The following is a 22,578-nucleotide window of genomic DNA, read 5'->3' as shown; positions in this document are numbered from 1 at the left end:
CCGTCAGCGCGCTCGGACAGGACAATTTGACATGAGCGTACACTTCAACGGCTGGCTGGCAGTTCAGAGCTATCTGCGACGCCCACGTATGTTACGATTGAGTTTACAGCAGTCCCGTGTCGCACACGGCGGTTTGTGTAGGTGGACGCGACTGGCATTTGAGGAGCACTCTCTCTTGGGAGGTATGATTTTGCGGTGTAAGCGCATTTGCCTCTGTTTTTATAATCTTAAATCGGCGATGCCCTAGAGATAGAGGGTCGTAGTTGCACGTCCTTAAGATGCTGGCTGGCGGCATCGGCGTACCCCGAGATGAGAAAAAAAAAATCGTTGCTGGGCTTCTCTCGGAGACATAACTACCAAGTTGATCCCGGAAAGCGTGATAGGTTGCCCTGGATAATCATTTTGTGCCTGTTCGCCATCCCTGTGTTAAGCTAAGGAAAGCCCGCTTGACCAAATACAAGGACGACAGCAACTGTCCGGGACTTAGGCGTTAAAACAGGTCCGGCGTACGCAGGCTGCATACCGGTATGTTCATGTGTCGCGCAGGCTCGCTGGGAACTGCAATGGGGGCAGAATTTCCACAATTAGGCCTTTTCATTTTCTTTCGCCTTGCGAGGCAGTAGAAGGCCAGATACACGATCTACGACCATAGAAGAACTGCCGGACCACAGCTGAGCGACTGCACTGCTGTGCCCAGAACGTTGGGAAGCTACGAATTCAACCGACGCGCGAACGACTTTCGGTGCACCGCGCGGACGAGAACATCCTTCGCCTGGCTAATCTGATCGAATTCCACGTCACGTAAAGATGGACTAGTCTGGTAGGATGCTTGCAGGGGTCAGCACATGCGCCTCCTTGCTGCCTATCTGTCTGAAGGGCGCTGGCGAGAACTCGCGCTTCCAGGGGTCCTAGGCCTGTACTTGAGGACTAAATGCAAACATCCAAGAAGCGTTGGGAGGCCGCCACGGGGTGTGGGTGCCACAAGGCGCATTTTATTGAGTCCTGTCGGGACCGATTTTCTCGATCGCCATTGGATGTTTTGCGAAAGTGAGCCAACCGCTGTCGAAAAGTTGGATAGCGATTTGAAATGCACCGTGTGACTGACGTCCGTGCAAGACGGAAGACGTTAGATAAGCAAGGGGAAGCCGGGAGATTGCTCGATAAGCATGATGGAATCTGTCGGAACGTAAAGGAAGTTTAGGCCATGCATTTTTACTGCGAAGCTGTATATGGCTAGGGCATTCCGCTCGTGTGCGAACTAGCTCGTTGGTGCCCCTCGCAGGCCACTCGGCGCAACCGCGCGCTCGTGCCACTGCTCACGCGTTTGTCGTTGTCGTCTCCTTCCCCAGCTGGCTCCGTTGCACTCATTGATTAAGGAGGTATGAGCCATTCATTGACAAGAGGAAACTATCGTCATCTACCATCATCATAAGCAATGGTTCGAGCACTGTCGCCTTACACAGCTGGCTCGTTTGCGCCACTCGGAGCAACCGCTCGAACTAAACGTATATGGTTAGAACGCGCTCGTGCCTATGTTCGCGCGTTCGTCATTTCCCACAGCTGGCTCCGCTTCCGCTCATCATTCCAGCGTATAATTCAATTTCTCTTCTGTCGTTGACTCCTTTTAGCTGAAGTAAAATGTTCTGGGCGGCTTCAGCACCTGCCACAAGAGTGCCATCCTGACACTCAACGTGCAGGGGGCATTCGACAGCGTCTCCCACGAACCAGTGCTAAACAGTCTACAATATGACAACTACGAACGGCGGACGTGCAACAACGTCCGGGAGTTCCTGACGGGCTGAACAGCGATCGTAGGCCTGGGGAACCTCGGGACTAACACGCTCCAAATACCGCAGAAAGGGACCCCCCAGGGGCCGGGATCTCCCCGTAGCTCTTCGGTATAGCGATGAGGGGATATTGGCGAACCTCCTGGACAACATCAGGGGTATCCGTCTCGCAATCTACGCGGGCGACCTGACCGTGTGGATGTGCCCGGGATCGGCGGGTGAGCAACAAGACGCCCTGCAGGAAGCCATCGGCAGGACCTATTGTTATCTACACTGTTGCGGCCTCTCATGCGCACCGGTAAAGCCGGAGCTCCTTATCTTCAAAAAGAGGACGAGAAGGTGGCCTCCCCAGAAGACACCAGACCCAACATTGACCCTGCACGGAGTCAACATACCCAATGTGGACGTACTCCGCATCCTGGGCCTCACTTTCCAGAAGGATGGCGCCGGTCTCGTCGCCGTTAAAAAGCTGCAAGCGACAGTTACCCAAGTCGCGCGCCTGGTGCGAAGAGTAACTGACAGAGAGCACGACCTGAAGGAGCAGGACACGATAAAAAGAATACAAGCCCTTATAATCGGCACTGTCACTTGCGGTATTCCGTACCTGGATCTAGATAACAGCGAGGAGGACAAGCTGAATACTCTCATAGGAAATACCTACAAACTGGCACTGGGACTTTCCCGACGACATCGACGGAGAAGCTACTCAGCCTGGGCATCCAGAATACTTGGGAGAAACTAGCAGAGCTACACAAGGACGAGTCAGATAGAGCGACTCAAGCTCATCAGAATGGGCAGGGACACGCTAAGAAGACTGGGCTACCTAGTCGAATATGAATCCAGAAAACAGCGGGTCCCTCTACCCCTGAGAGATAAGATAATAGTGGCCAGCGTCCGGAGAAACATGCATCCGGAACACAACAGAGAAAAGAGTCAAGCGAGAGTACAATCTCTATGTAAGGACTACGAAGAACCAAGAAGTGTGGAAGTCAGATACATCGACGCGGCAAAGTACAAAAACAGAGCAGCCCACGCTGTCAGCGTGATCAACGGTCAGGTAGAAGAGGTAGCAGCGTCCTCATTGAACACTCCAGATATCGATTCCGCGGAAGAAACGGCGATTGCTCTGGCGGCCACGACGGGCAAGCGAGATGAAGATCACATCACAGTCATCACGTACTCTCAAACAGCGTGCAGAAATTACCAAAAGGGCCGCATTTCTAAACACGCCCTCAGCATCCTCGAGAAATTGGACAATTTCTAATTAATATACATTGTCTGGGCCCCACGACACGAGTCCCTGGCGGGTAATTAGCGGCTCACGCCGCTAATTACCCGCCACGGTCGGTGCACGACCGTCATAAGATTGACGACGTGAAGCTTTCCAAACCATTGTTAATAGCGCTCACGTTTGCTGTGTTGTAATCAAATACTTGTTTAGTTTTTAGGTGACGTGAGCATGAAGGTGTATTATGAACTGTGAAACCGGTTGTCGCTGAACCAATCCGCAAAAATGATGGTGTTAACCCTCTCGGGCGCGGACGATAGAACAAGATCCAAAATGTTATTGATACGAGTTGGTTGGTCGGTTAATTGCACAAGTGAAAGATCAAGTGTTAGTTGAACGAACTCACAAGATGCACGTGACTGGCCTCGCAATTTTGCCAGTCATTGTCTGGAAAGTTAAAGTAACCAAGAAGAAAAATGTCAGCTTTGTTATATTTGGATCCAATAGAAGTAATGTTATCGTGTAATTCGGGAATGAAATTGTAGGAGCTATAGGGTGGTCTGTAGCATATACCATAAATTGTATTCGATTGGGGAAATGATACGCAGACCCACAAAATGTCGAGATTCGAAGGCACCGGCACAAGAAATGACGTGATATGTTTTTCTTTATGGCGAGCTATACTCCACCACCTCTTCTGTCGTCCCTATCTCTGCGATAGATAATGCAAACATCGGAATCGGGTAGAACTTCGCCATCCGTAATTTCAGAGCTGAGCCAAGTTTCCGTAAGTGCCAATACGTCGCATTCACAGTCATCTCATCGTCATCATCATCAGCCTGGTTACGCCCACTGCAGGGCAAAGGCCTCTCCCATATTTCTCCAACAACCCCGGTCATGTACTAATTGTGGCCATGCCGTCCCTGCAAATTTCTTAATCTCATCCGCCCACCTAACTTTCTGCCGTCCCCTGCTACGCTTCCCTTCCCTTGGAATCCAGTCCGTAACCCTTAATGACCATCGGTTATCTTCCCTCCTCATTACATGTCCTGCCCATGCCCATTTCTTTTTCTTGATTTCAACTAAGATGTCATTAACTCGCGTTTGTTTCCTCACCCAATCTGCTCTTTTCTCATCCCTTAACGTTACACCTATCATTCTTCTTTCCATAGCTCGTTGCGTCGTCCTCAATTTGAGTAGAACCCTTTTCGTAAGCCTCCAGGTTTCTGCCCCGTAGGTGAGTACTGGTAAGACACAGCTATTATACGCTTTTCTCTTGAGGGATAATGGCAACCTGCTGTTCATGATCTGAGAATGCCTGCCAAACGCACCCCAGCCCATTCTTATTCTTCTGATTATTTCTGTCTCATGATCCGGATTCGCAGTCACTACCTGCCCTAAGTAGATGTATTCCCTTACGACTTCCAGTGCCTCGCTGCCTATTGTAAACTGCTGTTCTCTTCCGAGACTGTTAAACATTACTTTAGTTTTCTGCAGATTAATTTTTAGACCCACTCTTCTGCTTTGCCTCTCCAGGTCAGTGAGCATGCATTGCAGTTGGTCCCCCGAGTTACTAAGCAAGTCAATATCATCAGCGAATCGCAAGTTACTAAGGTATTCTCCATTAACTTTTATCCCCATTTCTTCCCAATCCAGGTCTCTGAATACCTCCTGTAAACACGATGTGAATAGCATTGGAGAGATCGTATCTCCCTGCCTGACGCCTTTCTTTATTGGGATTTTGTTGCTTTCTTTATGGAGGACTACGGTGGCTGTGGAGCCGCTATAGATATTTTTCAGTATTTTTACATATGGCTCGTCTACACCCTGATTCCGTAATGCCTCCATGACTGCTGAGGTTTCGACAGAATCAAATGCTTGCTCGTAATCAATGAAAGCTATATATAAGGGTTGGTTATATTCCGCACATTTCTCAATCACCTGATCAATAGTGTGAATATAATCTATTGTTGAGTAGCCTTTACGGAATCCTGCCTGGTCCTTTGTTTGACAGAAGTCTAAAGTGTTCCTGATTCTATTTGCGATTACCTTAGTAAATAGTTTGTAGGCAACGGACAGTAAGCTGATCGGTCAATAATTTTTCAAGTCTTTTCAAGTCTTTCTTATGGATTAGGATTATGTTAGCGTTTTTCCAAGATTCCGGTACGCTCGAAGTTATGAGGCATTGCGTATACAGGGTGGCCCGTTTCTCTAGAACAATCTGCCCACCATCTTTCAATAAATCTGCTGTTACCTGATCCTCCCCAGCTGCCTTCCCCCTTTGCATATCTCCCAAGCTTTTCTTTACTTCTTCCGGCGTTACCTGTGGGATTTCGAATTCCTCTAGACTATTTTCTCTTCCATTATCGTCGTGGGTGGCACTGGTACTGTATAAATCTCCATAGAACTCCTCAGCCACTTGTACTATCTCATCCATATTAGTAATGATATGGCCGGCTTTGTCTCTTAACGCATACATCTGATTCTTGCCAATTCCTAGTTTCTTCACTGTTTTTAGGCTTCCTTCGTTCCTGAGAGCATGTTCAATTCTATCCATATTATACTTCCTTATGTCAGCTGTCTTACGCTTGTTGATTAACTTCGAAAGTTCTGCCAGTTATATTCTAGCTGTAGGGTTAGAGGCTTTCATACATTGGCGTTTCTTGATTAGATCTTTCGTCTCCTGCGATAGTTTACTGGTATCCTGCCTAACGGAGTTACCACCGACTTCCATTGCACACTCCTTAATGATGTCCACAAGATTGTCGTTCATTGCTCTAACACTAAGGTCCTCTTCCTGAGTTAAAGCCGAATACCTGTTCTGAAGCTTGATCTGGAATTCCTCTATTTTCTCTCTTACCGCTAACTCATTGATCGGCTTCTTATGCACCAGTTTCTTCCGTTCCCTTCTCAGGTCTAGGCTAATTCGAGTTCTTACCATCCTGTGGTCACTGTAGCGCACCTTGCCGAGCACGTCCACATCTTGTATGAAGCCAGGGTTAGCGCAGAGTATGAAGTCTATTTCATTTCTAGTCTCGTCGTTCGGGCCCCTCCACGTCCACTTTCGGCTATCCCTCTTGCGGAAGAAGGTATTCATTATCCTCATATTATTCTGTTCCGCAAACTCTACTAATAACTCCCCCCTGATATTCCTTGTGCCTATGCCATATTCCCCCACTGCCTTGTCTCCAGCCTGCTTTTTGCCTACCTTGGCATTAAAGTCACCCATTAGTATAGTGTATTTAGTTTTCACTCGACGCATCGCCGATTCCACGTCTTCATAGAAGCTTTCGACTTCCTGGTCATCATGGCTGGATGTAGGGGCGTAGACCTGTACAATCTTCATTTTGTACCTCTTATTAAGTTTCACAACAAGAGCTGCCACCCTCTCGTTAATGCTATAGAATTCCTGTATGTTACCAGCTATATTCTTATTAATCAGGAATCCGACGCCTAGTTCCCTTTTCTCTGCTAAGCCCCGGTAGCACAGGACGTGCCCGCTTTTTAGCACTGTATATGCTTCTTTTGGCCTCCTAACTTCACTGAGCCCTATTATATCCCATTTACTGCCCTCTAATTCCTCCAATAGCACTTCTAGACTCGCCTCACTAGATAACGTTCTAGCGTTAAACGTTGCCAGGTTCATATTCCAACGGCGGCCTGTCCGGAGCCAGTGATTCTTAGCACCCTCTGCAGCGTCGCAGGTCTGACCGCCGCCGTGGTCAGTTGCTTCGCAGCTGCTGGGGACTGAGGGCCGGGCTTTGATTGTGTTGTTCATATAGGAGGTTGTGGCCAAGTACTGCACCAGGGTGGCCAATCCTGCTCTGGTGAGGGAGTGCGTTACTGGTTCTGGTCACCGGGTTCTGGTCACAGTCATCTAAGTATGACGAAATTTCATTGCGTTTAGGAAGAATGCTACGAATGTTAGTTAATGATATGGATAGGTGCGAGGGCATGATGAATGTGTAATCTATGTGCTTCATTCCTTTTTTAGGACCTCTTACAGTGATTTCTTATTCAGCGCAATAATACAGGGCAGAAGGGTCCCGGAATCACCACATCTCTCTGTAGGATTGGGGGGCCAGTTCACCGCGCTTTCTTTTATTCTGAAGGATTCATCATGCGTATATTCTTTCCAGGATGCAGCATCCTCGACTTTTACAATCTAGGGTCGCTCGAAAATGGCTGAAGTGTTGAAAAGAAAAAAAAAATGATTGATGCCCACCACATTCGAGAAGTGTCACGACACAGAGGGATAATCGCAGCGAAGTACCATCCTTGGCTTATTTCTTGGAAGAGTCTCAGGAGGTGGCTCCGAAGCTGCCTGATGCGAAGAATTGAAGAGAATTAAGAGGCCATAAGTTTAACATAGTAACCAGTCGGGCGGTAGCAGCGCAGCGTTAGGAAGAGGCAACACTTTCATCAGTGGCGAGCCCCAGCGTATGCCACTCTTGGCCTGCTGAAAACCGCTGGATGGGCATTCCTCTAAGAAGTAGTAGTAAACATTATTTAGAAAAAAAAATCCTAGGGCACCTAAGCACTTCATGAGTTGTGTATGCGAAAGCATTAATTTCCAATTGAACGCTGCTGAGCGGTCTTTCGAGTTAGGAACTCTTCGCGAGGAAGTGAACGTGTTTAGACGTTTGGCCATGCTTGGCGACGGAAATTTCGGTCTAAGCAGCATGATGTCACAAAACAGAGTGCACTGGCCTGCTCGTTTAGCCGAGTGACTGATACACTCGGTCTTTGAGCGTGGGGGTCGTAGGCAGTGGCGTAGCTAGGTCATCTGGCACCTGGGGCCGATGGCTCTTCTGTCACCCCCCACCCGGGTGTTGTCGAGGAAGGCGGGGATATCGACAATTTTCGGGTGTCTTCAGACGTATATGACACCCCCCCTCCCTACTGGCCCCGTGCCCCCCCCCCCCCCCCCCGTTGCTACGCCACTGGTCGTAGGTACGAAACTCACTACCGCCAACGTTTTTCCTTTCGAATTCTGTTCTGTTTTTTATTTCTTTGAAGCGATAACCGAGGCGAAATTGGAACGCTGACGAGAGCTTGCGCGGAAGAGGAACGCGCGCATAACCGCGGATAACAAAGGCTTCCAAGAGTGTGGGTGACATGGCGTCGAGGCAAATGCCCTCACGCAACACCTGGGGTGGCAGCACGTGTTCCCTTTCGCCCGCTCTGCTCCGTCGAGGCATTGGGAGTTTACGTGCTGTTGGGCTGCTGCAGACGCCGACTACAGACGCCTGCAAATTTCCTAATCTTATCACAAGAACTAATCATAGACCGTTCTCGACTGCGCTTGCCTTCCTCCTGCGCCACAATAATATATGGGGTTTTACGTGCCAAAACCACTTTCTGATTATGAGGCACGCCGTAGTGGGGTACTCCGGAAATTTTGACCACCTGGGGTTCTTTAACGTGCACCTAAATCTAAGTACACGGGTGTTCTCGCATTTCGCCCCCATCGAAATGCGGCCGCCGTGGCCGGGATTCGATCCCGCGACCTCGTGCTCAGCAGCCTAACACCATAGCCACTGAGCAACCACGGCGGGTGCCTGCACCACATTCTGTTAGCCTAGAGCACTGGTTATCTGCTAAGATCTGCTCTATACGAATCATGTGACCTGCCTAACTCAACTGCTACCTCTTAATCTCAACTAGAACATTAGCTACACCCGCTTTTGTGGTACGCATGACTAAGTCGAAAGGGAGACACATACGCTAAATGAGAATGTCGGCAAAACCAGCAATTGGACAACGCAGATGGTGTTTTCAGAATGCCTCCCGCAAGGCTTGTCACTTCCGCTACATAGCGCCGATCGAACAGCGAGCGATCGTGGTTTCAGTGTGCACACGCGATCGCAGCCACCAGTTTCCTGCAGCGCTTTCCTCTGGCGATCCCACTTCCTGTAGGGGCGGTGGTCGATGCTCGCGCGGCTTCCTGCGCTGCTGCCGGGGGAGCGGTCCGCCGCGCACTATCGGTTTCCTCGCACGCGTCCCGCCACTGCAGAAGACTCGTGCCGCTCTGCACTCGCTGGGCGTCGTTCTCCTCATTTTTGTTACTTTTCTTTCGCTTGATGATGCTTACTTCTGTTTCGCCGAAAAGGAGAAGTGACACAAGTGAAAAAAAAAAAATGCTGGTTCTCCCGTAATCGAGAGTAGATGTAAGCATGGCTACTGTCGAAGCAGATTGGTTGACGATGATACTAACCACAGTCTTAAAATTGGTGTAGTGCATGTTCGCAACGGCACACCCCACCACACCAGTCCGCACCACACCATACTGTGCACTGGTCCATCGGTTGATAAAGAACTTTCCCCTTCCCTTCCTTTCTGTGAAGAAGGGTGACCAGCGAAGCTGGATATGTGGGCCCCTTAATGGCGATCTGCACCTCTGTCATGGGTCGGCTCGGCATCGCACTATCTTCGGGATCGGCGCACGTATGGGGAGTGCTTAGCGCCTGCACTAAGCACTGGACAACAGATAACCGATGGTGCAGCGGTGGCGTAGAGGTAGAACACCCGCCTCGCGTGCAAGAGGTCCGTGGTTCGAATCCCGGTGCCGGCAATTTTCCACTGGATTAAAAAAAAAAAATCCGCGTGTTGATAAAATTGCATAAACAGGCCTGGAGTGTGGCCTGATCCCGGTGACCAGAACCGGTAACGCACTCCCTCACCAGAGCAGGATTGGCCACCCTGGTGCAGTACTTGGCCACAACCTCCTATATGAACAACACAATCAAACCCCGGCCCCTCAGTCCCCAGCAGCTCTGAAGCAACTGACCACGGCGGCGGTCAGACCTGCCACGCAGCAGAGGGTGCCACTGGCTCCGGACAGGCCGCCATTGGAATATGAACCTGGCAACGTTTAACGCTAGAACGTTATCTAGTGAGGCGAGTCTAGCAGTGCTATTGGAGGAATTAGAGGGCAGTAAATGGGATATCATAGGGCTCAGTGAAGTTAGGAGGCCAAAAGAAGCATATGCAGTGCTAAAAAGCGCGCAGGTCCTGTGCTACCGGGGCTTAGCGGAGAGAAGAGAACTATGCGTCGGATTCCTGATTAGTAAGACTATAGCTTTTAACATACAGGAATTCTATAGAATTAACGAGAGGGTGGCAGGTCTTGTTGTGAAACTTAATAAGAGGTACAAAATGAAGATTGTACAGGCCTACGCCCCTACATCCAGTCATGATGACCAGGAAGTCGAAAGCTTCTATGAAGACGTGGAATCGGCGATGGGTAAAGTGAAAACTAAATACACTATACTAATGGGCGACTTTAATGCTAAGGTAGGCAAGAAGCAGGCTGGAGACAAGGCCGCGGGGAATATGGCATAGGCACTAGGAATATCAGGGGAGAGTTATTAGTAGAGTTTGCGGAACAGAATAATATGAGGATAATGAATACCTTGGAAAATCTTGGAAAAACGCTAACATAATCCTAATCCATAAGAAAGGGGACGCCAAAGACTTGAAAAATTATAGACCGATAAGCTTGCTGTCTGTTGCCTACAAAGTATTTACTAAGGTAATCGCAAATAGAATCAGGAACACCTTAGACTTCTGTCAACCAAAGGACCAGGCAGGATTCCGTAAAGGCTACTCAACAATAGACGATATTCACACTATCAATCAGGTTATAGAGAAATGTGCGGAATATAACCGACCCTTATATATAGCTTTCATTGATTACGAGAAAGCATTTGATTCTGTCGAAACCTCAGCAGTCATGCAGGCATTACGGAATCAGGGTGTAGACGAGCCGTATGTAAAAATACTGAACGATATCTATAGCGGCTCCACAGCCACCGTAGTCCTCCATAAAGAAAGCAACAAAATCCCAATAAAGAAAGGCGTCAGGCAGGGAGATACGATCTCTCCAATGCTATTCACAGCGTGTTTACAGGAGGTATTCAGAGACCTGGATTGGGAAGAAATGGGGATAAAAGTTAATAGAGAATACCTTAGCAACTTGCGATTCGCTGATGATATTGCCTTGCTTAGTAACTCAGGGGACCAACTGCAATGCATGCTCACTGACCTCGAGAGGCAAAGCAGAAGAGTGGGTCTAAAAATTAATCTGCAGAAAACTAAAGTAATGTTTAACAGTCCCCGGAAGAGAACAGCAATTTACAATAGGCAGCGAGGCACTGGTAGTCGTAAGGGAATACATCTACTTAGGGCAGGTAGTGACTGCGGATCCGGATCATGAGACGGAAATAATCAGAAGAATAAGAATGGGCTGGGGTGCGTTTGGCAGGCATTCTCAGATCATGAACAGCAGGTTGCCATTATCGCTCAAGAGAAAAGTGTATAATAGCTGTGTCTTACCAGTACTCACCTACGGGGCAGAAACCTGGAGGCTTACGAAAAGGTTTCTACTCAAATTGAGGACGACGCAACGAGCTGTGGAAAGAATGATAGGTGTAACGTTAAGGGACGGGGGAACAAACGCGAGTTAATGATATCTTAGTTGAAATCAAGAAAAAGAAATGGGCAGGACATGTAATGAGCAGGGAAGATAACCGATGGTCATTAAGAGTTACGGAATGGATTCCAAGGAAAGGGAAGCGTAACAGAGGGCGGCAGAAAGTTAGGTGGGCGGATGAGATTAAGAAGTTTGCAGGGACGGCATGGCCACAATTAGTACATGACCGGGGTTGTTGGAGAAATATGGGAGAGGCCTTTGCCCTGCAGTGGGCGTAACCAGGCTGATGATGATGATGATGATGATGAGCGCCTGCACTATTTTCGGGATCGGCCCACGTATGGGGAGTGCTTAGCGCCAGCTTGACCTCCGCCGCAAGTCGGGTCGTCATTGCACTATCTTCGGGATTGGCGCATGTATGGGGAGTGCTTAGCGCCTGTTAGACCTCCGCCGCAAGTCGTATCGGCATTGCACTACCTTCGGGATCGGCCCACATATGGGGGGTGCTTAGCGCCTTCTTGACCTCCGCCGCAAGTCGGGTCGGCATTGCACTATCTTCGGGATCGGCACACGTATGGGGAGTTTTGTGTCTACACACCAACACGATCCCGGGGGAACTAGGCCTTAACAGCTTCGCTGTAAAACTTTCATTGAATGTCCTGCAGATTGATGACCCGCGGCTGAGGTCCCTCACGTCGGGACGACCAGGCGACACCGCGTTCAAGGCCTTGCCTAGTCGCGGCTTCGCGGGCCTCCTGGACGAACCAGATTTGGTCAGCGATCATGGAGCTGTGCAAGGCATCGGCCCACCTCGCCGAGGGAACATCGTGAATAATGCCTTTAGTCTTTGCCCCTTATTCCTGATCCGTATTTATTTATTTATTGAAGCTGTCCTTACATGCCTCGTATGAGGCATTGGGTAAGGGAGGTGTTACAGAACGATTGAAAGAGTATGTTGACTATAAGAGGAAATTGTTCTAACGTATCTGAGAACGCATTTAAGTCAAAAGGCGAGTCATGGAGAAAGGCATGGCGGTGCCCTACTTGTAGAACGAGCCGGACGAGGGGTGTTCAGGAAAGCAAGCCCAGGATTGAAGCTGACTTAGCAACACTCCTGGTTGCTCTGAATGAAAAGGTGGACGGACTTGCAACGCTTAAAGATACTGTTTAAAGTATCGAGAAATCAGTTCAGCTGATGTCAAGTCAGTATGACGAAATTCTGATCCACATGCATCGCCAGGATAAAGATATAGGCGAATTGAAGAAACGTGTTGAAATAATTGAAAGGCAAGAAAAATGTTTGATACCTCCCAGATCATGGAAGAGGTTGACCAGCTAGAATGGCAAAACAGGAAACTGAATCTCGAGTTTCACGGCATCCCGGTAACTGAAAAAGAAAACCTGTTGTCAAAGGTAAATGAAGTAGCAAGGAAGATTAAAATTCCGGAGCTGAGCGATCACGATGTCGCTATTCACAGGCTGCCAGCCGCTAAGGATAAGGTGTCAGGAATTATCGTCCATTTCGGAGGGCAGTCGACAAAGGAAGCGTTTATGAAACAAAGAAAGGAGCTAAACACATTGAATGGGCGATGTCACATCCTTGAAAATCTTACGAAAAGAAACAGGACACTTCTTGCGAACTTGAAAGACTGGGCACGAACGCATGCCTTCAAGTATGCGTGGCATCGGAAGGGAAACATATATGTTCGCCAGAAAGACGGTAACAGCGTTATCAACGTCCGCCAGGACTAGGACCTAGATAAGCTCATTTAGTTCGTTCGATCCCTTGTTGCAACCTTGGTCCCACAGTTTACCATGGCCGAATCCGATTATGTTTTGCCTTCAGATCTTGGCAAACAATCTTGTAATCTACACCCTAAATTTTTAAAGTTCTTTCGCTTGAATGTACAGTCTGCCAGAAATAAGGTCGCTCAACTCGAAACGTTGTTCTCAGAAATTCAGTCCCACTTCGACTTTGTGATGTTAGCGGAAACGTGGTACGTTGACAATTCAAACGCCTTTCACTTGAAGGAATACAGCAATTTTTATCTCAACAGAACTACTGGCCGTGGGGGCAGTGCTTGTAAAAAAACAGTTTTCATGTGAAATCTTGCCGACCTACTCATGCATTCACGCAGACTATGAAATCCTGTCATTAAATATAGACAGCACTACAATTGCTGTTGTTTACAGGCCGCCTAGCGGAGACGCACGCAACTGGTTTAATTTTTTTTTTTAGTCTTGACTGGCTTTTGTCGGGGATAATAAGCACACTATTATAATGGGCGGATACTTCAATGTCAACATGCTTACTGATACTCCCGCTAAAAGAGAAATGGAGCACCACATTCTGTCCCTTGGATGCCCACAAATGTTATTAGTTCCCCCACTCGAATTACTGCTACATCTGTAACACTACTTGACATATTTATAACAAATAACTACACACCTTCTTGCAAAGCCGGAGTAATATGCAGTGATGTTAGTGATCACAATGCCATATACATGTACCTTGAAAATAACAATGCACGCCCAAAGAGCATACAGCAAGAAATAGCACCTAAAAAACTTAGGACTTTTCAGACAGAGAGTAAATAATTTTGATTGGAGTGATGTGCTGTGCGAAACAGAAGCAGATCATGCATACAACTTATTCTTGAGTAGCTTTATGAAATTATATAATGCATCATTTTCTTACAAGTACTTTACGCAGTAAAAAAAAATACTTAAGCCCTAGATAACGCCAAGTCTACTTAGTAGAATCCAAGCGAAGGATAGGACGTATAAGAAGTTCTTGGAAACTCGTAATTCTGATCTCTTTAAAACATACAAATGCCTTCGTAATAAACTAACGAAAGATATCAGAACCGCTACAGATCAGTATTATTGCAATTTCTTTTTTAACTCAACCTCTAGGACTGACGTGACGTGGAAAAAGTTAAAAAGTGTGCTTAATCCTCCCTCCCTATCAAACCAAGTTATAAAAATTAGTCAGAAAAATGAAGAATTGTCGGGCAGGAAGTTGGCTGATGCGTTTAATGATTATGATGTGATGGCTCTGGACTACATAAATTGTACCATAGATCAGACATGTTTCCTAAGTCCTGTAACTGAGTCCGAAGTAGAGACCGTATTTCTTTTATAAAATGATTCCGGGAGCTGTGATAAAGACAGTATTAAGGTGAAACCTGGGAAATATGTTATGGATGTAATATCACCGTGTCTCACCCATATATATTCAACCTTTGTCTGGCAAATGGTGTCTTTCCTCAGCAAATGCAGATTGCAAGAGTAGCAGTTGTTTATAAGAAAGGTGACAAGAATGACTTTGCAAACTATAGGCCTTTGTCAATACTACCTGTTTTCTCGAAAGGGCTTGAGAAAGTAATTTTGACCCGGATGAATAATTTCTGTAGTACGCATGATATACTTACACCTTCACAATTTGGTTTTCGGAAACACCGGTCCACCGAACTCGTTCTATTTGAACAAAAAGAATAAATTCTAAAATCTCTTGATGACATGAATTTAGCTTTAGGAATATATGTAGATCTTTCGAAGGCTTTTGATCACCTGATCAACAAGTTACTTTTAAAAAAGCTTCAAGTATATGGCCTTCGAGGAACGTCATTGATGCTTTTGAGCAGCTATCTTGGAAGTCGACAACACTGTTTTGAAATAAACGGTCGCCGATCCAATGTTAAAACTCTCTCTCCCGGGGTGCCGCAAGGCAGCATTTTGGGCCCGTTTCTTTTTAATATATACGTGAACGACATAACACAGATAGACAGTGAAATAAAAATGGTCATATATGCTGATGACACCAACTTATTGTTTTCAGCCTCGTCTGCCTCGAACACGGTCATGAAAATAAATACAGCACTTAGGCAGCTTGAGAAGTGGACAAAATATAATGCTCTAAAGATTAACACTTCGGAAACAAACGCCATTATTTACCGTCCAAAAAAACAAGGATGTTGATATTAACGATGATATCGTTCTTGATAATTTTAAAATAGAGATAGTAAATTCCTTTAAAGTGCTAGGTGTACTTTTCAATGAGAAAATGACATAGGATGACCACACAAATTACGTAGCATCTAAACTGTCACGTGTCATTGGATCGATTTACACTCATAAGCACCTCCTCCCTATAAAAGTGATATTGCTACTTCACAATTCATTGTTCTATTCCCATCTAAATTATTGTCGTTTGGTCTGGAGGGAAACATCCCTCACGAATCTAGGAAAATTACACGTTCAAAAGAAAAGAATGCTCAGAATAATATACAATGTAGCATATGAACACCCATCTAAACCACTCTTTATGAAAGACAACTTAATGCCGATTCATGATCTGTACGCATACCGCCTAATTTCTAAATACATTACCGAGCTCAAAAACAACGTCTCGTTCATTGCACAAATGGCATCACTGTAGAAAAGAAATATGACGTACGCAACCAGAAACACCGATATTTTGCACATACATTCATTCAGAACAGGTTACGGACAACATATGCTCAGAAACACTCTTCCATATTTCTTAAACCTATGCAAAAATTACAATTTTAAATCTCCAACGCATTCGGCCAAAAGATTTGCGTCATTTTGTTTCAGTTATACGCGAAAGGGTGGCACTTTTTGTTTGAAATGTACGACATGACATTATGCACATCGCTTCTTTTTTAAATTGTACATTTGTGTAAAAATTCTAATTTGTTTGTGCATTGTGATATTCCTTTTTGTCTGTGCTCATATGCTTGTACTGTTGGCCTTTCTTTTTTTCTAGACATTATGTATGTGTATCGGGGAGGCGAGAACCCGTCAAGCTGGAAATCCTGCTTTTTCTCTCTGCCTCCCACATCCTTGGGATGGAAATTCAAGGCACTATTATTATATAGGGCATGTAAGAAAACATAATAGACATATATTATTAATAGACAGTGGAAAAATGTATACACATGTTATACAAGCATTAAAGCATTGTACAAAAATAACAGGGTCGGCAATGTACATATTAGAAAAAAGACAAATAGTGCAGTTCTTTCGATAAACAATGCAAAAAAATGTTTCCACTCCAGTACAAATACTATACAATACTAAATAAATACAAGAATAATAAGCGAAATAACGAGCTCATAAACAAGAAAGCACATAACTGGAAAACATAAGAAAATGCATCATGCACTTTATTGAAGTTAGACGGTGGAATATGAACTGATTAGCTGGCGGAATTTATCGTGATTAGATTCGGAGACGATGAAATCAGGAAGAGCGTTCCACAATCGAATGGAACGAGGAAGCGCCGACCAATTGAATGCATGAGTGTTCCCGTAGATGCGCGTGAAGCTGAGATGATTATATAATCTGCGAGATGTGCAAGGTGTGACTTGAAGCCGTAAAGAAGATTTCTTAACCGTATGAACATACCAGTGAAATAATGATATGAGCGCAAAATTACGTCGAGTACTTAGTGGATGAAGTGAAATATCAAGTTTTATTTGTGAGATGCTTGAATTGTAGGTGTAGTTACGTGAGGTAAACCTGGCGGCCCTATTTTGAACTGATTCTAATAAGCTGATTAGGTTGTTATGATGGGGTGACCAGATTGGAGGGGCAAATTCGAGCTGGGGGCGAACAAACGTCTGATAAGCTAGCTTGCGGATGTTCGAGGGCGAATTACATTGGTTTCGGCGTAAGCACCCCCAGTGATTTTGAAGCTTTAGCACATATAGTAGTAACGCGATGGGTCCAGGAAAGGCTTGGTGCGAGATTAATGCCTAAGTATTTGTAGGAAGTAGGTGCATAAATTTCCTTATTGTTTACGTTGTATTGGAAATTAGAGATTGAGTGTTTACGAGTGAAAGACATTACTTTACATTTAGATGAATTAAGCGTCATTATCAAGTGTTACACCAATCCAAAATAAGCTGAGGGTCGTTTTGAAGAATGAGGTGGTCATCGGGGCTGGTTATAGGGCGGTAAATAGTGCAGTCGTCTGCGAATATTCGCACTCAGGATGCTAAGTTATTAGGAAGATGGTTAATGTATATTAAGAATAGTAGCGGCCCAAGAACGCTACCTTGTGGCACGCCGGAAGTGACATAGGGAAGGGGCGAATAAAGATTGTTAATGATTATAAATTGTCGGCGACTAGAAAGAAAGTTCCGGAGCCAAGTAAGTGTCAGTGAATCCAATCTCTGTGAGTTTAACTTTGAAATGAGGCGGCAATGGGCTACGCGATCAAACGCCTTGGAAAAGTCAAGGAGTATGCTATCAATCTGTACATTATGGTCCATGCCTAAATGCAGGTCAGTCGTGAATTCTAAAAGCTGTGCCTCACATGACAAACCCTTCCTGAACCCGTGCTGATTGGTGTAAAAAAAGTTTGATTCCAGATGGTTGTATATGTGAGAAGCGATTACCGCATTTACTCGATTCTAAGCACCTCCTTTTTTTCACGATCGCGATGACCAAAGTGAGGGGGGGTGTTTAGATTCGAAAAATATAGAATGAACCCCCCTCCCTCTTTTCGCTGCGCCATGACGACGAGATGGGCGGGAGAAATAACATTTTATTTTGCAAACATTCAAAAGAAAAATTGGTGCAGACAGTGAACCCACCGCTTGTGTAGGATGCTCATGCAGTCACTATCACTGCCATTCGAGTTCGCCGCACCGCTTGAACCGTTGCTCTCGGTATCCCACAGCACGTCGTCTTCCGTTCCGTCGAAGTTGTTTGTGATCGAGCACTTCTTAAATGATTTGACCACAACGTCCACGTGGACCCTCTTCCACGCGTCCGAAATCCACATTGCGATGGTTGATGGGGACGCTTTGTGCAGCTTTCCCTTTGGCGTCTTCTTCCGGTCAGGGTTTCGCACCCACTCTTCGTACTCCTGTTGGAGATTGGCTTTGAAGGGCTTGTTGACTGAAACGTCGAGGGTTTGCAGCACTGGCATCATGCCACCCGGAATCACAACCATGTCGCTATTGATGTTCCGAAGCTTTGTCTTTACCTCCGGGGTCAGATGGCCGCGAAACGCGTCCAACAGAAGCATCGACCACGTGCCTGCAGGTTCGCCGAGCAATGATTACAGAGCGAGCAAGCGCGTTTGGCGGCCTTGGTTACGCGCTCTTCCTAACAAATAGGGGGGTGCTCAGATTCCCTTGCAAACTTTTTTCCTAACTTTTTCGCGAAAATAGAGGGGGGGGGGTGCTTAGAATCGCGAAAATACGGTATATGCTCGAGCATTTTACAACAAATACACGTGTGTAAAATTGGCCGGTAGTTATCCGGTGAGTACCTGTCACCGTTTTTGAATATGGGAACTACTTTCAAGGTCTTCCAATCTGATGGGAGCGCTCCTGAAGTTAGTGACTGTCTGAGGTTGGGATATAATATTTTGCTCGAAGTGATAACGGTGTTCTTTAGTATTTTGGAATTAATCTCATCGACGTCACAAGAATGCGATAACATAAGATTGTTTACAAGAGATGCAATGCCGTCGATAGCAATGTCGATGGGCGTCATGTACTGATAGACCAAATCGGGAACATCATGTCGGGTGGAGTGATCTTCGGTACTAAATATAGATGAAAAATATGTGATGAAGCATGAAGGACACTCATTGTCTGGAAGGGATACGTGGTCGCTATCACGTAAAAAAATGTGATTAGTGTCGCGGTTCGGAGAGATAATCAGCCAGAACATTTAGGGTCGGATATGAGAAGACATGGAAGGTCATATGAAAAATATTTATCTTTAGCAGCGGATAAAGCGGAGTTGCTTTAGGTGATAGAGAAATGTGCGGAATATAACCAACCCTTATATATAGCTTTCATTGATTACGAGAAAGCGTTTGATTCTGTCGAAACCTCAGCAGTCATGGAGGCATTACGGAACCAGGGTGTAGACGAGCCGTATGTAAAAATACTGAAAGATATCTGTAGCGGCTCCACAGCCACCGTAGTCCTCCATAAAGAAAGCAACAAAATCCCAATAAAGAAATGCGTCAGGCAGAGAGATACGATCTCTCCAATGCTATTCACAGAGTGTTTACAGGAGGTATTCAGAGACCTGGATTGGGAAGAATTGGGGATAAAAGTTAATGGAGAATACCTTAGTAACTTGCGATTCGCTGATGATATTGCCTTGCTTAGTAACTCAGAGGACCAATTGCAATGCATGCTCACTGATCTGAAGCGGCAAAGCAGAAGAGTTGGTCTAAAAATTAATCTGCAGAAAACTAATGTTTAACAGTCTTGGAAGAGAACAGCAATTTACAATAGGTAGCGAGGCACTGGAAGTGGTAAGGGAGGGAATACATCTACTTAGCGCAGGTAGTGACGGCGGATCCGGATCATGAGACGGAAATAATCAGAAGAATAAGAATGGGCTGGGGTGCGTTTGGCAGGCATTCTGAGATCATGAACAGCAGGTTGCCATTTTCCCTCAAGAGAAAAGTGTATAATAACTGTGTCTTACCAGTACTCACCTACGGGGCAGAATCCTGGAGGCTTACGAAAAGAGTTCTACTCAAATTGAGGACGACGCAACGAGCTATGGAAAGATGAATGATAGGTGTAACGTTAAGGGATAAGAAAAGAGCAGATTGGGTGAGAGAACATCATCATCATCATCAGCCTGGTCACGCCCACTGCAGGGCAAAGGCCTCTCCCATATTTCTCCAACAACCGCGGTCATGTACTAATTGTGGCCATGCCGTCCCTGCAAACTTCTTAATCTCATCCGCCCACCTAACTCTCTGCCGCCCCCTGCTACGCTTCTCTTCCCTTGGAATCCAGTCCGTAACCCTTAATGACCATCGGTTATCTTCCCTCCTCATTACATGTCCTGCCCATGCCCATTTCTTTTTCTTGATTTCAAATAAGATGTCATTAACACGCGTTTGTTCCCTCACCCAATCTGCTCTTTTCTTATCCCTTAACGTTACACCTATCATTCTTCTTTCCCTAGCTCGTTGCGTCGTCCTCAATTTGAGTAGAACCCTTTTCGTAAACCTCCAGGTTTCTGCCCCGTAGGTGAGTACTGGTAAGACACAGCTATTATACACTTTTCTCTTGAGGGATAATGGCAACCTGCTGTTCATGATCTGAGAATGCCTGCCAAACGCACCCCAGCCCATTTTTATTCTAGTGATTATTTCCGTCGCATGATCCGGATCCGCAGTCACTACCTGCCCTAAGTACATGTATTCCCTTACGACTTCCAGTGCCTCGCTGCCTATTGTAAATTGCTGTTCTCTTCCGAGACTGTTAAACATTACTTTAGTTTTCTGCAGATTAATTTTTAGACCCACTCTTCTGCTTTGCCTCTCGAGGTCAGTGAGCATGCATTGCAGTTGGTCCCCTGAGTTACTAAGCAAGGCAATATCATCAGCGAATCGCAAGTTACTAAGGTATTCTCCATTAACTTTTATCCCCATTTCTTCCCAATCCAGGTCTCTGAATACCTCCTGTAAACACGCTGTGAATAGCATTGGAGAGATCGTATCTCCCTGCCTGACGCCTTTCTTTATTGGGATTTTGTTGCTTTCTTTATGGAAGACTACGGTGGCTGTGGAGCCGCTATAGATATCTTTCAGTATTTTTACATACGGCTCGTCCACACTCTGATTCCGTAATGCCTCCATGACTGCTGAGGTTTCGACAGAATCAAACGCTTTCTCGTAATCAATGAAAGCTATATATAAGGGTTGGTTATATTCCGCACATTTCTCTATAACCTGATTGATAGTGTGAATATGGTCTATTGTTGAGTAGACTTTACGGAATCCTACCAGGTCCTTTGGTTGACAGAAGTCTAAGGTGTTCCTGATTCTATTTGCGATTACCTTAGCAAATACTTTGTAGGCAACAGACAGCAAGCTTATCGGTCTATAATTTTTCAAGTCTTTGGCGTTCCCTTTCTTATGGATTAGGATTATGTTAGCGTTTTTCCAAGATTCCGGTACGCTCGACGTTATGAGGCATTGCGTATACAGGGTGGCCAGTTTCTGTAGAACAATCTGCCCACCATCCTTCAACAGATCTGCTGTTACCTGATCCTCCCCAGCTGCCTTCCCCCTTTGCATATCTCCCAATGCTTTCTTTACTTCTTCCGGCGTTACCTGTGGGATTTCGAATTCGTCTAGACTATTTTCTCTTCCATTATTGTCGTGGGTGCCACTGGTACTGTATAAATCTCTACAGAACTCCTCAGCCACTTGAACCATCTCATCCATATTAGTAATAGTATTGCCGGCTTTGTCTCTTAACGCATACATCTGATTCTTGCCAATTCCCAGTTTCTTCTTCTGAGAGAACAAACGCGAGTTAATGACATCTTAGTTGAAATCAAGAAAAAGAAATGGGCATGGGCAGAACATGTAATGAGGAGGGAAGATAACCGATGGTCATTAAGGGTTACGGACTGGATTCCAAGGGAAGGGAAGCGTAGCAGGGGGCGGCAGAAAGTTAGGTGGGCGGATGAGAATAAGAAGTTTGCAGGGATGACATGGCCACAATTAGTACATGACCGGGGTTGTTGGAGAAGTATGGGAGAGGCCTTTGCCCTGCAGTGGGCGCAATCAGGCTGCTGCTGCTGATGATGATGAAAGCGGAGTTGTAGTTTTTTAAACACTGATTGTATTTTTCCCGTGACGATGGGGTGTCCAATCGTTTAGCACTACTGTATAAGCGTTTCTTTTTGTTTCGAAGACCCCAAAGGAAACAGGTGAACCATGGTTTCGATTTATCATTGGATATTGTGATTACTGGGATGTACTAGTTTATTATTGAACGTAATTTGTCTCAAAATAGTACCCAGTTTTCCTCGACCATTCTACTGTAAAAGAAAGGAAGAAATGCATTGTTGAAAAAAAAAATCTAGGTCAGCATTAATGGTAGCATAGTCACCCTTGTTATAGTTTCGAATGTTTTTTTTTTACTATACCCTTATATGGTAACGGAATATTAAGGGTTAATTGGAATAGATTATGGTCGCTAAAACCATCCAAGTATGTTATTTGCTGTGCTGTTTCAGGGTTGGTTAACAGTCTCGGTGAAGTTGAAGACTAGGGTTAAACTAATGAATTCTAATAACACTCGACAGGTAGAGGTTAG

The 22,578-nt window shown here is 45.8% G+C and overlaps 1 long non-coding RNA gene across 1 annotated transcript in view; it reads left to right on the top strand.

Annotated features, from left to right (window-relative positions):
• The window catches only part of LOC135907031 (uncharacterized), a 39,618-nt gene continuing 17,040 nt past the window's right edge, over window positions 1–22,578 (top strand). The window contains exons 1-2 of the long non-coding RNA XR_010565868.1: window positions 1–182; window positions 12,115–12,276. This is a non-coding gene — a long non-coding RNA (uncharacterized lncRNA). The remainder of the gene's footprint in view (window positions 183–12,114; window positions 12,277–22,578) is intronic.

Source organism: Dermacentor albipictus, chromosome 1 (genome assembly GCF_038994185.2).
Source record: "Dermacentor albipictus isolate Rhodes 1998 colony chromosome 1, USDA_Dalb.pri_finalv2, whole genome shotgun sequence".
Classification (NCBI taxonomy): Eukaryota; Metazoa; Arthropoda; class Arachnida; order Ixodida; family Ixodidae; genus Dermacentor; species Dermacentor albipictus.
Note: the sequence above shows the minus strand (reverse complement) of the source record. Positions and strands in the feature narration are given on the sequence as shown.